General features: G+C 36.7%; 2 protein-coding genes across 2 annotated transcripts in view; one reads left to right on the top strand and one right to left on the bottom strand.

Annotated features, from left to right (window-relative positions):
- LOC134657491 (homeobox protein Hmx-like) overlaps nucleotides 1–4,102 on the bottom strand; it is a 279,414-nt gene extending 275,312 nt beyond the window's left edge. Inside the window, exon 1 of the mRNA XM_063513064.1 lies at nucleotides 4,095–4,102. The gene's annotated coding sequence lies outside the window, so the exon portion shown is untranslated. The remainder of the gene's footprint in view (nucleotides 1–4,094) is intronic.
- LOC134657443 (mushroom body large-type Kenyon cell-specific protein 1) overlaps nucleotides 1–13,240 on the top strand; it is a 256,270-nt gene that overhangs the window by 25,988 nt on the left and 217,042 nt on the right. The gene's annotated exons all lie outside the window — the stretch shown is intronic.

Raw genomic sequence — 13,240 nt, 5'->3', positions numbered from 1 at the left:
TCTCCCCGCGAAACCTACTCACCCCGTTTTACGGTATAGTCGGTATAGGAATTAGGTTACCTCTGTCTGTTAAACTAGAGGCTGAGTTAGGGTGATATGTTAGGGTGTATATAGGTATGTTAGGGTGAATCAACTATTTTTTGCCACTCGTTGGCAAGGGTAAGTTCCTCAAGATCACTTAAAACAAGGGAATAATGGTATTTATATTATTTGTGGTGGTTATAAACCCTTTCCATAATAAATTTATTGACTAAAAATGTATCTGCCTGCTTTCATACAGTTCAATCTTTCATACTGTGGTGGACTAACGCTCTATTTGATTAATACCAAATAGGTAAATGGTTATGGTTCAAGTATGTATCAAATAGTATCACTACACCTTATAAAACAAAGGCCCCCGCCGCGTCTGTATGTATGTATGTATGTATTGAATGTTAGCGATAAACTCGAAAACCACTGAACGGATTATCATACGGTTTTCACTTACAATAGCATTCTTGAGGAAGGTTTAGGTGTACATTTTATGTTAAGGTTTTGTGTAACCCGTGCGAAGCCGGGGCGGGTCGCTAGTTTCATAATTGAAAAAAATCATGAACACGAGCAGGGGAACCCACTACTCCCACTTTGAAAGTAGCTTGCTCTGCTACTATTTTGTATTTAATTATAGGTTTTTCAATTTAAAATTAACCAAACTTTGTGAAGGTAGGTACTTACTTATACTTGGCACTGGTCGCGCGGTCGGTAACAAATTACAATATTATATTTGAAAAAATATTGAGCTTTCGTGGTTAAACTGTGTAAAGTATAGTCCTATAATAAATTATTTACGTTCGTCTAGTATTGAGTGAGTGTAGTACCTACGTCGTCCTGTCTCGGGTAGCGAGTTAACCTTTTCGACGCCGTGCCAAACACAAAAGCTGTCACTCAGACGCCACGTCACCGAAGTGACAAAACTGAAATTAAACTTTATGCATATGCACCTAGGTCTATGTTGCTCTGTGGTCTATGACCGATTAATACGTCTTTGGCGTTGAACCTGCGGTGCGTATATGGGTCATTGGCGTCCAAAAGGTTAAGTGCCGAATGGCAACCTAGAGTAAATGATTCATTTTATAATGCTTCGTCTAGTATCAAGTGATCTGTGGCACATGTCGCTTAAGCCATCCCGTCCCGGGCAGCGAGTTAAGTACCGAATGGCAACCTAGATAGCCGACCTTGCTCCCGATACCGTTTGTCAGTTAGCTAAAACTCGTTTAGATATACCTAAACTCTACGTATGTACATGTGTTTTAGTGGACATACCTACAATATTTCAACTGCAACGGATCAAATTGTGGGTATCTTTCTCTGTCACTCTAATTACGCCTTCGTTGGAGTAAAAGAGAATGATTTCTGCAATTTGCGATTTTCTGTTTTCGCGTTAGCCCCTCAGTCTGTTTTCTGTTATTTGTGAAACAAATCCCATAATATTTAAGTATAGTGTCATTAAATAGAACTTGCTAACTATATAAACAAAAGTTACTACATAGTAAATTGACATTCAGTGTCAATTTTAGTATGGCGGTTTGTTTACATAGTTAGCAAGTTCTATTGAATAACACTTTAGGAATGACAATGTAGTCTAGTGATACAATACGTGTTTTATTACATTTTACTGTAATTTTTCAAGTTCTAATATTGGCTTCAAATAAAAGTCTACTCGCATGCAACTTGTTGCTGCAACCACTAAAAATAGGCCAGTGAAGGCTCGGGCCGACCTGTCTTCGTTTTTCGTCGATATTCGTTAGTTTTACTAGTTGTTTTCGTGGTTAAACTCGAGTGGCAGAGGTGTGTAAGTGTGTTTTTGTTGTTTTGCTGCAATAAACTACCTACATAACTACTTAACTACTTACATACTAAATCACGTCTGCCTAGGACAATCTGTTACCTACTCCTACCTACTTTTCGTCTACTCGATTTTTTTATATAGGAGTAGGGTTTGCACGACGGATCCGAAATGTATGAGTATATCCGCGGATCCGGATGCAGATCCGGATAATTTCATACATTTCGGACCCGGATTGCAAACCCTATTATAGGAGGCAAACGAGCAGACGAATTGACTGACGGTAAGCAATTAATGTCGCCCATAGAACACCACTCCACGTACTTACAACATATATCATCCAAAAAATATGATGCATTACAGTTCAAGTTTAATAATGTTACTTAATAAATTTTTAGTGCTCGTTTTTGGAATATTGAGTAAATAAGTATGTATGTTTATTATGTACGCAGTACGCTTGCTTATGTAACATGTTTTAATATTGAATAACAGTATTTAAATATGTCCAATATCTAAAAACTATCATGTTACCATTTAATTTATTTATCGTATGGCAATAGGTACACACACTTATTAAATTAACAGTTAACATCAAAATGTACAATTCCGCAGGTATGGGGTTTGCAATCCGGATGCGAAATGTATGAAATTATCCGGATCCGCGGATCTTGCTATTATTTAAATGTATTTCTGATGATCACAATATAGATTCTTATAAATTGACATTAATGTAATTTGTACTGTAATCATATATTGTGAAATAAATAAATCTAATCTAATCTATACCCATACATTTCGGATCCGTCGTGCAAACCCTACGCAGGTACAAACCAAGCCAAGCCAACCACCCAACCACATTACCAACCAAGTACCAAGTAAACATTGTCACTTAATACCATAATAGCCAATCCATAAAGCTGAAACCGTTAAAGGCTGGTTGAAGCTCCGAAAACTTTTAAAAGCCCCGGCGAAATAGGTCGAATATTCGAGTTGCGGGCTTTCGCCGCGGCCACTCGGCGAAAGCCACAGTTTGCGAAAAAAGTTGCGCTGGACAGGAAAAGGGGTGAAGTCGCTGCTTTAAATTTTTATTTATACAATTTTTTTCAAACGTAAAAATGTCTACCACTGGACGTTTGGGGTTCAAGAGAAACGTCCTAGACTCAACTGGTAATGGTTGACTGGTAGAGAATGTCTTTTGACATTAAGTCTGCCATTCGTACATTTTTCCTTGTTTGTGTCATAAAGTTTAAAAAAAATGACACATAAAGTTAATTGAAATGGGCATTGAGAGTTTTTATGTGGAAAAAATATTTAATCTTGACTTGTTGATTAACGCCACTTTGGTTGCAATTTCACACTGTCACACTTATTGATAAAAATACAAGGACTGTACTTGTACAGTACCTAAGTTTTATCAGGTTTAGACTAATTTTGAGAGTTGGATTATTTAGTACAGTCGCTATCAGATATATCGGAGCGGCCAAGGCGCTCAGAAATATCTCAACACGCCTCTATTGTCAGGGTGTTAGAGTGCGTGTTCAGATATTGTGAACACCTTGGCCGCTCCGATATATCTGATGGCGACTGTACATAATGATCAAGATCACATTTTACGAATTTCGAGGTAGGTCTCGTAACAGAAGCTATTTAGTGTGACAGTTTTTGGCGTCTATATTTTTTAATAAATTATCAAGACGTCAATATGTCTCCATGGGTTTTCTCTATGATTCATTTCGGCTAACTACAGTTAAAAGCATAATAAGTTGTCGCGTCGACAGTCATTTATGTACGAAATTGTGTTGTATCATAAAATGAATCTAACAGTGCCACTCCAAGTCAGTCCCTAGCCCGATCCATTTCGGCTAACTATAACTAGACCTACTCGCAGCACACGATAGTTAGTGACGTCTGTAGGAAATTGTGTTTTCGGCCATTGTCTGTGAACGTCCCCGCTGTCCGGCGGACACCAGCTTGTGGACTTTTAAACTGATACAGCCGTTCGGTTTGAATACTTTGAATGGACCGAAATCGGTCAATACGAAGCTAGACGATAGCTTTAACTATACAGGGAGTTTTTTCAACGTTGTAAATGAATATATGTCAATCAGGTCTCGACAAGAATTAGCTGGTCCATAAAAACATATTTTACAAAACAGCGTATGGTACAAAACAGTCTGCCGATTTTTGCGGGGGAGGGGCACGTCAAATGTATACGTAACGTAAAAATAGCCATGTCAGATAAACGTCAGTCCATACAATGTGTATGACCAAATGATTGGCCGCCTATTTTCGACAGAGGGGAACGCCTGTTAATAGCTACTCCGTTTGGTTATATCCTCTAAGACCTACAATTATTAATCAAGCGTAGAAAATCCCAACGAGAAAACTAAACCGGAAACCAATCTCACATTATTTTAAAACACATGACCTCACCAAATAACCGGATGTGTATATTAAAACAATAGTTAAATGACTTTTGAGATTCCAAACATGGCCACACGAGGCTAGATTTAAAAACAATCTAGCCTAACCTATTCAATGGATGTTTTGGTAGGGGCCCTTTAAGGTGGCGTATTTTGATATCTAGCTTCTAGAATGGATCTATGAGAGTGATTAATAGTTTTGTTTTACTTGCCAATGTTGTCGAGAGGACGGGAAAACTTTGAATGAATGAATGAATGAAAAACTTTATTTTCTGGCAACTATTGGCCCATAGATAAATACCTTATAACTAGCATACATATTATTATAAAACATATCTTAAAACTAAACACACACAATTATGGCTGCGATGCAGGGTTTGATTAGGGTCTCTATTGTTTCCCATAAAGTTTTCAGTCATAATGTATTATTTGTCCGTATTTTCGTTAGTCATAATTTGGTTTTTCTCAGAAACGCGACGACAGAAACTTACCTTACGAAAATCCTGAAAAGTCAACGGTTTCAGAAATATGACTAATGATAATCTGACAATCATTACATTATAACTTTCAATCATTATGTCAAACAAAGGGATCCGCTTTGATTATTTACATTATACGATACATATGCGATAAATACCGTGTTTTAAATCGACACGAGTTGCGAATTACCTATTCGCACGTGTATTGTACAACGTTTTAAGGGGCCCACTGATTAACCCCTGGAGCGCCCCAGAATTACCGTAGTATGGAACTCCTATACTAGTTACTAGCACACGTGTCTTGTTAGGGCGCCACGGGTCAGTCCGCCGGACGGTATCCTGTCAGTTGTTTGGAACTGTCAACTTTTTGTTCTGACAGACCGATGTCGTCCGGCGGACTGTTATTCAGTGGGCCCCTTTACAGTACATATGGCCCTTTAAATTTTCGACATACGCATCACGTATAGTGCTTGTTACCGCACTATAGCGCGGTAAATTATGGTGTATCTACACATCTTTATTTGTTAATATAAGCAGCAATTTACTAAGCTAAGACTATTACTAACACTACATAGTATAAAACAAAGTCGCTTCCCTGTCTGTATGTATGCTTAGATCTTTAAAACTACGCAACGGATTTAGATGCGGTTTTTTTTAAATAGAGCGATTCAGGAGGAAGGTTTATGTATAATTTGTTAATCCGTGCAAAGCCGGGGCGGGTCGTTAGTTGAAAATATAGTTACTAAACGTGTATCGACATATACCAAGTGTCCCAAAATGCCTTGCCTAATATTGCTTACGTTCTAACAACAAACTACAAAATTCCCCCTAATTTACCAATTTATATAGGTACGAACCACAAAGACAGTAGCGTGTAGGACTAGGTACCTATAGGTATATCGAAACAACTGCACCGACCTTGTCCAAATGCATTTCGTCTAGACGCATAATAAGCGGTTACCTCATCTGATCCCTAATACTGTTTTGTTGTTGTGGGACTTCTGGGCATTGCAGTGAAACAATTTAAATGACAGTAATAATATTGGCCGATTTTGAAATTGGTTATAATATATTTTTCACCTCAGCAGCTCGAACAAGGGTACTTTGCTACTTAAAAACAGTGAGCAAAATCGCATTTTGCTCAGTGAGTGAGACAAAATGAGCAAAATGCGATTTTGCTCACTATTTTTAAGTAGCAAAGTACCCTTGTTCGAGCTGCTGAGGTGAAAACTTAATTGTTGGTATATCTTAAGAAAACATGAGTGAATAGGTAAGTGATGAAGAAGGAATACATTTTTCGGGTTCTCTAATATGTTCTCACTGCTGAGGTGAAAAGTTTTGTGAACTACACGAGATCAAAGTTATTTACATCTCGTGCGCTTTTGAGTCCCTTACTACGCTCAAGATTCTAAATTAGTAGTATAGAATCTTTCGCTTGCACGGGACTCAAAATAAGCACTCGAAGAAATATCAAATTTTGATCTCTTGTTGTACAAATAACTATTTCACCTCAGCAGCTCGAACAAGGGTACTTTGATTCTTAAAAACAGTGAGCAAAATGCGATTTTGCTCACTGAGTGAGACAAAATGACATTCAAGTAACCTTTATAGTCAAATGTCATTTCAACATGCGGGGTCTAATAAAAGTTCGAAATACTTGGGTTCTATTATCTCTGTCCCTTTCACACGGTTAGCAAAAAGAAACAGACAAAAAAAGTTAAAACAACATTCAACAATATATTCACGGTTTATAATAGACCCCCGAAAAACTTCAGACCGCATCGTTCCAAACCACGTACGAGTATGAATTCTTAATAATTAATAAATAAAAATAAAGTTCAAGATTGGATAAAAACTGATAAAATACTATATTTTAGGTATTTTATTGTACAATTAAAATAACGAATTCAAAAAATACACAGATCATCACGCAAAATTAATTATTTTACTTTTAAGAATTTCTACCACAGTTGACAAATAGTACGTAACTACGTATCCGCAATTCGGACCGTATCTTACAAAGATGTTTTTTACAAAAAAAAGTTGTCGATTGAAGTGTCAGTTAATGTTTGTTATTTCTATATTATTTTACTGGAATTTATTATTACGTTTTGTTTTTGTGTTCCATTGCGGTAATTAAACTTAATTGTTTGTATATCTTAAGAAAACATGAGTGCAAATGCTACGTCATGTAGAAATACACCTATATTTAGCTCTCGCTAATCTGTATAGGCAGGTACGTGTATTATTTCTTATTTCGTCATCAAAACTAGGCTATTTCGAAACGATTTGATGATAGTTTCGTCGACCTACTTACTGTCCGAAATAGTGAGACAAAGTCCGAAACGTTACCTACATGTTAACAGGGAAAATAATATACTCGTAACCTCCGAAATGTATTTAAATTATATTTTTTCTCAAATGATAGTTTTTTGCCTACCACTCAACCTACCAAACCTTTAGGGATCATTTATACGATGTGAGAAATCGCATGCGAGTTTCATTACATTACGGGTTTTGATCGGTCGGTTGAATTGGACGTAAACAATAGTCCGCAATGTAACTAAAATCGCATGCGAGTTCGCGCGCCGTCTAAATCAGCCCTTACACTCTTGAGATAAAATCTAACATAACATCGTCGTTCACATTTGAGTATAGTAAGTATGTATATGAAGGTACACTCACCACACGGGATTGTTACGTCATTTAGGTTCCTAGCTAAATTGGTTGTTCCATACTTACGCTATGAATTGTCCAATTTAGCTAGAACCCTTAATGGCGTAACAATGCCATGCACTGTACAATAACTATTAAAATCTGCGTAGACAATAAAAACCGGCCAAGTGCGAGTCGGACTCGCGCACGGAGGGTTCCGCACCATCAACAAAAAATAGAACAAAACAAGCAAAAAACCCCGCCCGACGTTGCTTAACTTCGGTCAAAAATCACGTTTATTGTATGGGAGCCCCACTTAAATCTTTATTTTATTCTGTTTTTAGTATTTGTTGTTATAGCGGCAACAGAAATACATCATCTGTGAAAATTTCAACTGTCTAGCTATCACGGTTCGTGAGATACAGCCTGGTGACAGACGGACGGACGGACGGACGGACAGCGGAGTCTTAGTAATAGGGTCCCGTTTTTACCCTTTGGGTACGGAACCATAAAAACTAATAATTAAAATTACAAGTGTAAATTGCTAAATACAAGCACGTTCGATCTCTCACTCAGTAAAAACATTTTCATTTGTTTACATTTCGGTCACTATTAAATGCCACTGTCTAGTCATCAAGTCTAGTTTTCTAGTGTTTGCAATCGATTAGGTGATAGTTTCCGTGACCTAGTGTCCAAATGGTGACTAGGCCGAAGTCCAATGTGTTGAGTTGACGTTTAAATGGCTGCCGTGTGCATGCATGCTGTGACTGGACCGCTAGTCTACAGATATTACTTACTTACTTATAGTGCGACATTAAATAAGCGCTGGTGGCCTGGCGGTAAGACCGTGCGACTTGCAATCCTTAGGTCCCGGGTTCAAACCCTGGCTCGTACCAATGAGTTTTTCGGAACTTATGTACCTACGAAATATCATTTGATATTTACCAGTCGCTTATCGGTGAAGGAAAACATCGTGAGAAAACCGGACTAATCCCAATAAGGGCCTATTTTATATACCCTCTGAGTTGCAAGGTCAGATATATGGCAGTCGCTTTCGTAAAAACGAGTGCCAATTCCTGACGTCAAAAGTGTAATTTCTTTAACCAAAAACGTCACTTTTGACGCTGACATATCGGTATCGTATATCGCTGTGACATCTTATAAGCATTGTTCTAATGCGGCCCTAAGTTTTCGGACATGTCTCCAAAATAAATGCCTTTGTTCGTAATATAGTTAATAAATTTAGCAATCCAAATAAAAAAAATCATACATCCGTATCATGCCTCCATGTTGTGATCGCGGTTTTCGGTTCTGCCATAGAGAAATATGTATAAGTAAAGAAAGAGTGGTAACTCCATACATCAGTTTTCTTACCAAAACGCGAGTTATTTCGTAGTCGACATCTAACGTCAAGTAGCGGACATTATCAGTTCTGCTAGTTGACAACAGATGTAGCGGCAAACAAAAACTCTAATCCTGTAAATTTTTAGGTAATATTATAACCGGATTAACCGGAACTATATTTCCAACTCCCTCTACTTATAATATTACTTGTAAATTGTTTTAGTAGTACATTTTTCGTCAGTAGCGAAACTTATGCCATCTGGTGTCAAGTAGCGGTACTGATAGTTCCAGTATCTTGATGTTAGATGTTGACTAAGAAATAATTTGATAATAAAACTGATGTATGGAGTTACCACTCTTTCTTTATTTATATTTATCTATGCTGCAAAGTGATGTCATGGCGTTTTGGCGACCACCAATTTAATTATAATGTCTGCCTTATTATTAAGTTGGTGGTAATAATTTGGTTAGCGAATTAATTTAGTGGTAATTTGAATCATCGACATTAATATGATTGTGACCAAATGTCGTAATTTTGAGGAAGTTAACGTTCAATTTAATTACTTGCTCACGATTTCATCAATGCATAAGTTGGTAAAATGCTTCTTTACGGCTACCACCAGTTTGGCACTGACATAAACGCCGTCGAGAACGTAATTTACTTTCTATACATCTCGCTCGTACTCGAATATTAGTGCAAACGAGATGTATAGAAAGTAACTTACGTTCTCGGTAGCGTACTTAAATGTCAGTTTTGACACTGTCAGTGACTCATGGTACGGGCTCTAGTATAATAAACTACTGAGCGAGCTGAAATCGTCCATAAGCTACCTGCCTGTTATGGTTTCACGTTGAGTTGTGCAGAGCAACGAGGGTGCGGAGTGTTAGGGTCGACGACGCGCATGTTACACCTCTGGAGTTGCATGCGTTCATACTGCTTAGGCGGGTTGTATGCTTGTTTGCCACCGACTTTGTATTGAAACCGAGTCGAATCGTGGGTTCCGTACAAATTTAACATTTTTTTAAAGGTTTTTTTACAAATTTAAAGTTTTCTGATTTTTCCCTGCATTTGTAGTGTAAGACGATATTACTTGCCAAATTTCATAGTTCTAGGTCAACGGAAGGTACCCTATCAATTTTGATTCCCTTGAGAGTGTCGAAATATACGTATCTAGCTTTTTTTTACGTTAACTTAGAACTCTTAGAAGTTTGATTTTTTTACAGCTTCAAGGGACCGTAGACTTGAGTAAGGTTTATTCGGGTAATTCCGGAAATCGGGTAATCCCGAAAATCATTGTAAAATCACTCATATTCCGTTGTATGAAGAGTCAGCTTTCGGAATTATCCGCCACTCGGATTCGTCATTCGGAAATACCCGAATACAACCTTATATGGTTTATTTAACTAAAGGGTCTTCTTGTATGGTTTATTTAACTAAACAGACATACGAACAGACGGACAACAAGTGTTCCTATAAGGGTTCCGATTTTTTCTTTTGAGATACGGAATACGGAACCCTAAAACATGTATATTGTATACTAACATTTTATTCAAGTACCTACTTTTTATTTCAAATACTTCCCTGGTCCATTATTATCTAAAATGCAGAACCAATAAATGCGATATGTGTCAATGTTATTGTAATACAAACATTAAACATGTATACAGGTGTATGTTTGTCCTAAGTGGGTCAAGAGCGGCATTTGAATGAAGGTCACGGTTTTGCAATTCAGGATCCGAGTTTGAATAGTTCTGGACTTATTTTGTATAACATCTACCTACTCAGGATATGCTTTACAGCAGGGGTCACCAATTAGTTTCTTCAGGGGTCCGGTTTTAAAAACAAAATGACCACCGCGGTCCGTTTCTACTAGAGTTTATTAAACACTAGCGACCCGCTCCGGCTTCGCACGGGTTAACAAATTATACATAAACCTTCCTCTGGAATCACTCTATATCTATTAAAAACCGCATCAAAATCCGTTGCGTAGTTTAAAAGATCTAAGCATACATAGGAGAGAATAGAAGTAACAAAATAATATAGGGCGGCGGTCCGGATCCAGACCGCGGTCCGCCATTTGGTGACCCCCTGCTTTACAGTTTAAGAACGATGATGATAATAATATAATTTGCACAGGGACTCTATTTTAGACCTCATACGTGGGTAATACTGAAAATAAAAGAAAATGTTACATAATATGTATTTATAATTCCTTTTTCGTAACTACTGACAATGCGTATAAATTTTCTTTACGTCCCTGTGACAGTTCTTTGTCTTTTGGTTGGGCTTAATCGAAAAATAATAATTAAAGAAATATAAAAGGAAAAAATTAAAACACGTACAAAACAATATAATAATAAATAGGCTCAAGTCGAACTAGTTGGTAGTTACCTTCATATTTGTTACAACTTACAAGTGATTGTTGTTATAAATATGGCGTAATTTAGAACAAAAATCCCAAAATACTCTTTTCACCTCAGCAGCTCGAACAAGGGTACTTTGCTACTTAAAAACAGTGAGCAAAATCGCATTTTGCTCACTGAGTGAGACAAAATGACATTCAAGTGACCTTAATATTCAATTGTCATTTCAACATGCGGGGTCTAATACAAGTTCGAAATACTTGGATTCTATTATCTCTGTCCCTTTCACGTCTTTAGCAAAAAGAAAGAGACAAAAAAAGTTCAAACTACATTCAACGGTACATTGACGGTTTATAATAGACCCCCGAAAAACGTCAGAACGCATCGTTCCAAAATACATACGAGTATGGATTCTTAATAATTAATTAATGGAAATAAAATTTAAGATTTCATAAAAACTGATAAAAAACACTATATTTTACATTATTTGTTGTACGATTAAAATAATGAACTCAAAAAATACACAGAATATCACGTAACATAAATAATTATACTTTTAAGAATCTCTACTATAGTTTACAGATAGTAAGTATCCGCAATTCGGACCGTATCTTACAATTTTTTTTTTACAAAAAAAAGTTATCGATTGAAGTGTCAATCAATTGATGGTCGTTAAATTGTTTCCATATATTACCTATTTAACTGAAATTTACTACGTTTTGTTTTTGTGTTTGATTGTGGTAATTCAACTTAATTGTTAGTATATCTTAAGAAAGCATGAGTGAATAGGTAAGTGATGAAGAAGGATTACATTTTTCAGGTTGTCTAATATGTTCTCACTGCTGAGGTGAAAAATTTTGTGAACTACACGAGATCAAAGTTATTTACATCTCGTGCGCTTTTGAGTGCCTTACTACGCTCAAGATTCTAAATTACTATAGAATCTTTCGCTTGCACGGGACTCAAAATAAGCACTCGAAGAAATATCAAACTTTGATCTCTTGTTGTACAAATAACTATTGCGAACTTAAAAGGTACATACATAATTAATAGACAAATAATATTTTATCTACCTACTTATACACCTCTAGGTAAGTATATCTAATGTTTCTAGTAAGAAATGTCAAAGTTTTACTGGTTTTCTAGTGTTTGTAAATGTTGAAATAGCCGCTAATATATTTTAGCGTGTGCAAACAGACTGACAAAGCGGCATCTAATCTCCTTACCGGCAGGAAGCCCTCCAAACAAATCCAATATGGCTGCCTGTAGGCTTGCATTTGGAAGATTTGTTGTGAAGTAAATAAAATAGGTACTCATAACAGCCGTGGCGATGTAGTACACAAATTGGTATAAATGGTGAATTGCAATAAAGGAGGATGGGCAGATTTGTATCGACACTGGCCTATGAACCAATAAGAATAAGCGACATACCATTTGAATGGTTTTTTTATACTCCATTTTTTGTATGACGAGACTTGTTAAATCTCTGTTTAAAAAAAAATTATGACACAGAAAAACATAAGAAAACGAATAAAAAACCAAAATATCGTGACACCAAATCATCCACAATAACAAAACCTTAATGATCTGCGACACAGGAACTTAGTATCGAAAACACTATACAGTCACATTTAAACTCACACTACTTTTTGCGGTGATAACTTTTTTCACACAAAGATTTGGGACTAGCTGCCATAGTAAAAGTATTAGAACCAAGGACCATTTTAGAACTTAGAATAATGCTTGTCCTTATTCGTCATTAGGCCAATTTGCCCATGCCCTTCCCATGCCCATGTCCTTTGTAACAGGCATTAATCACTATACCTACATAGTATAAAACAAAGTCGTTTCCCTGTCTGTCTGTCTGTCTGTATGCTTCTTGCAGATCTTTAAAACTACGCAACGGATTTTGATGCGGATTTTTTTAATAGATAAAATGATTCAAGAGGAAGGTTTATGTATAATTTGTTAACCCGTGCGAAGCCGGGGCGCGTCGCTAGTCAATAAATATAAAATTTTAGGGGACATCTTACACAGATCAACCTATTAGCCCTAAACTAAGCAAAGCTTATAAATACTATGGGTGCTAGGCGGCGATATATAGGTACATACTTATATTATTATAGATAATACCCTATTAAAAATTTATA

This window comes from Cydia amplana, chromosome 20, assembly GCF_948474715.1.
Source record: "Cydia amplana chromosome 20, ilCydAmpl1.1, whole genome shotgun sequence".
NCBI lineage: Eukaryota > Metazoa > Arthropoda > Insecta > Lepidoptera > Tortricidae > Cydia > Cydia amplana.
Note: the sequence above shows the minus strand (reverse complement) of the source record. Positions and strands in the feature narration are given on the sequence as shown.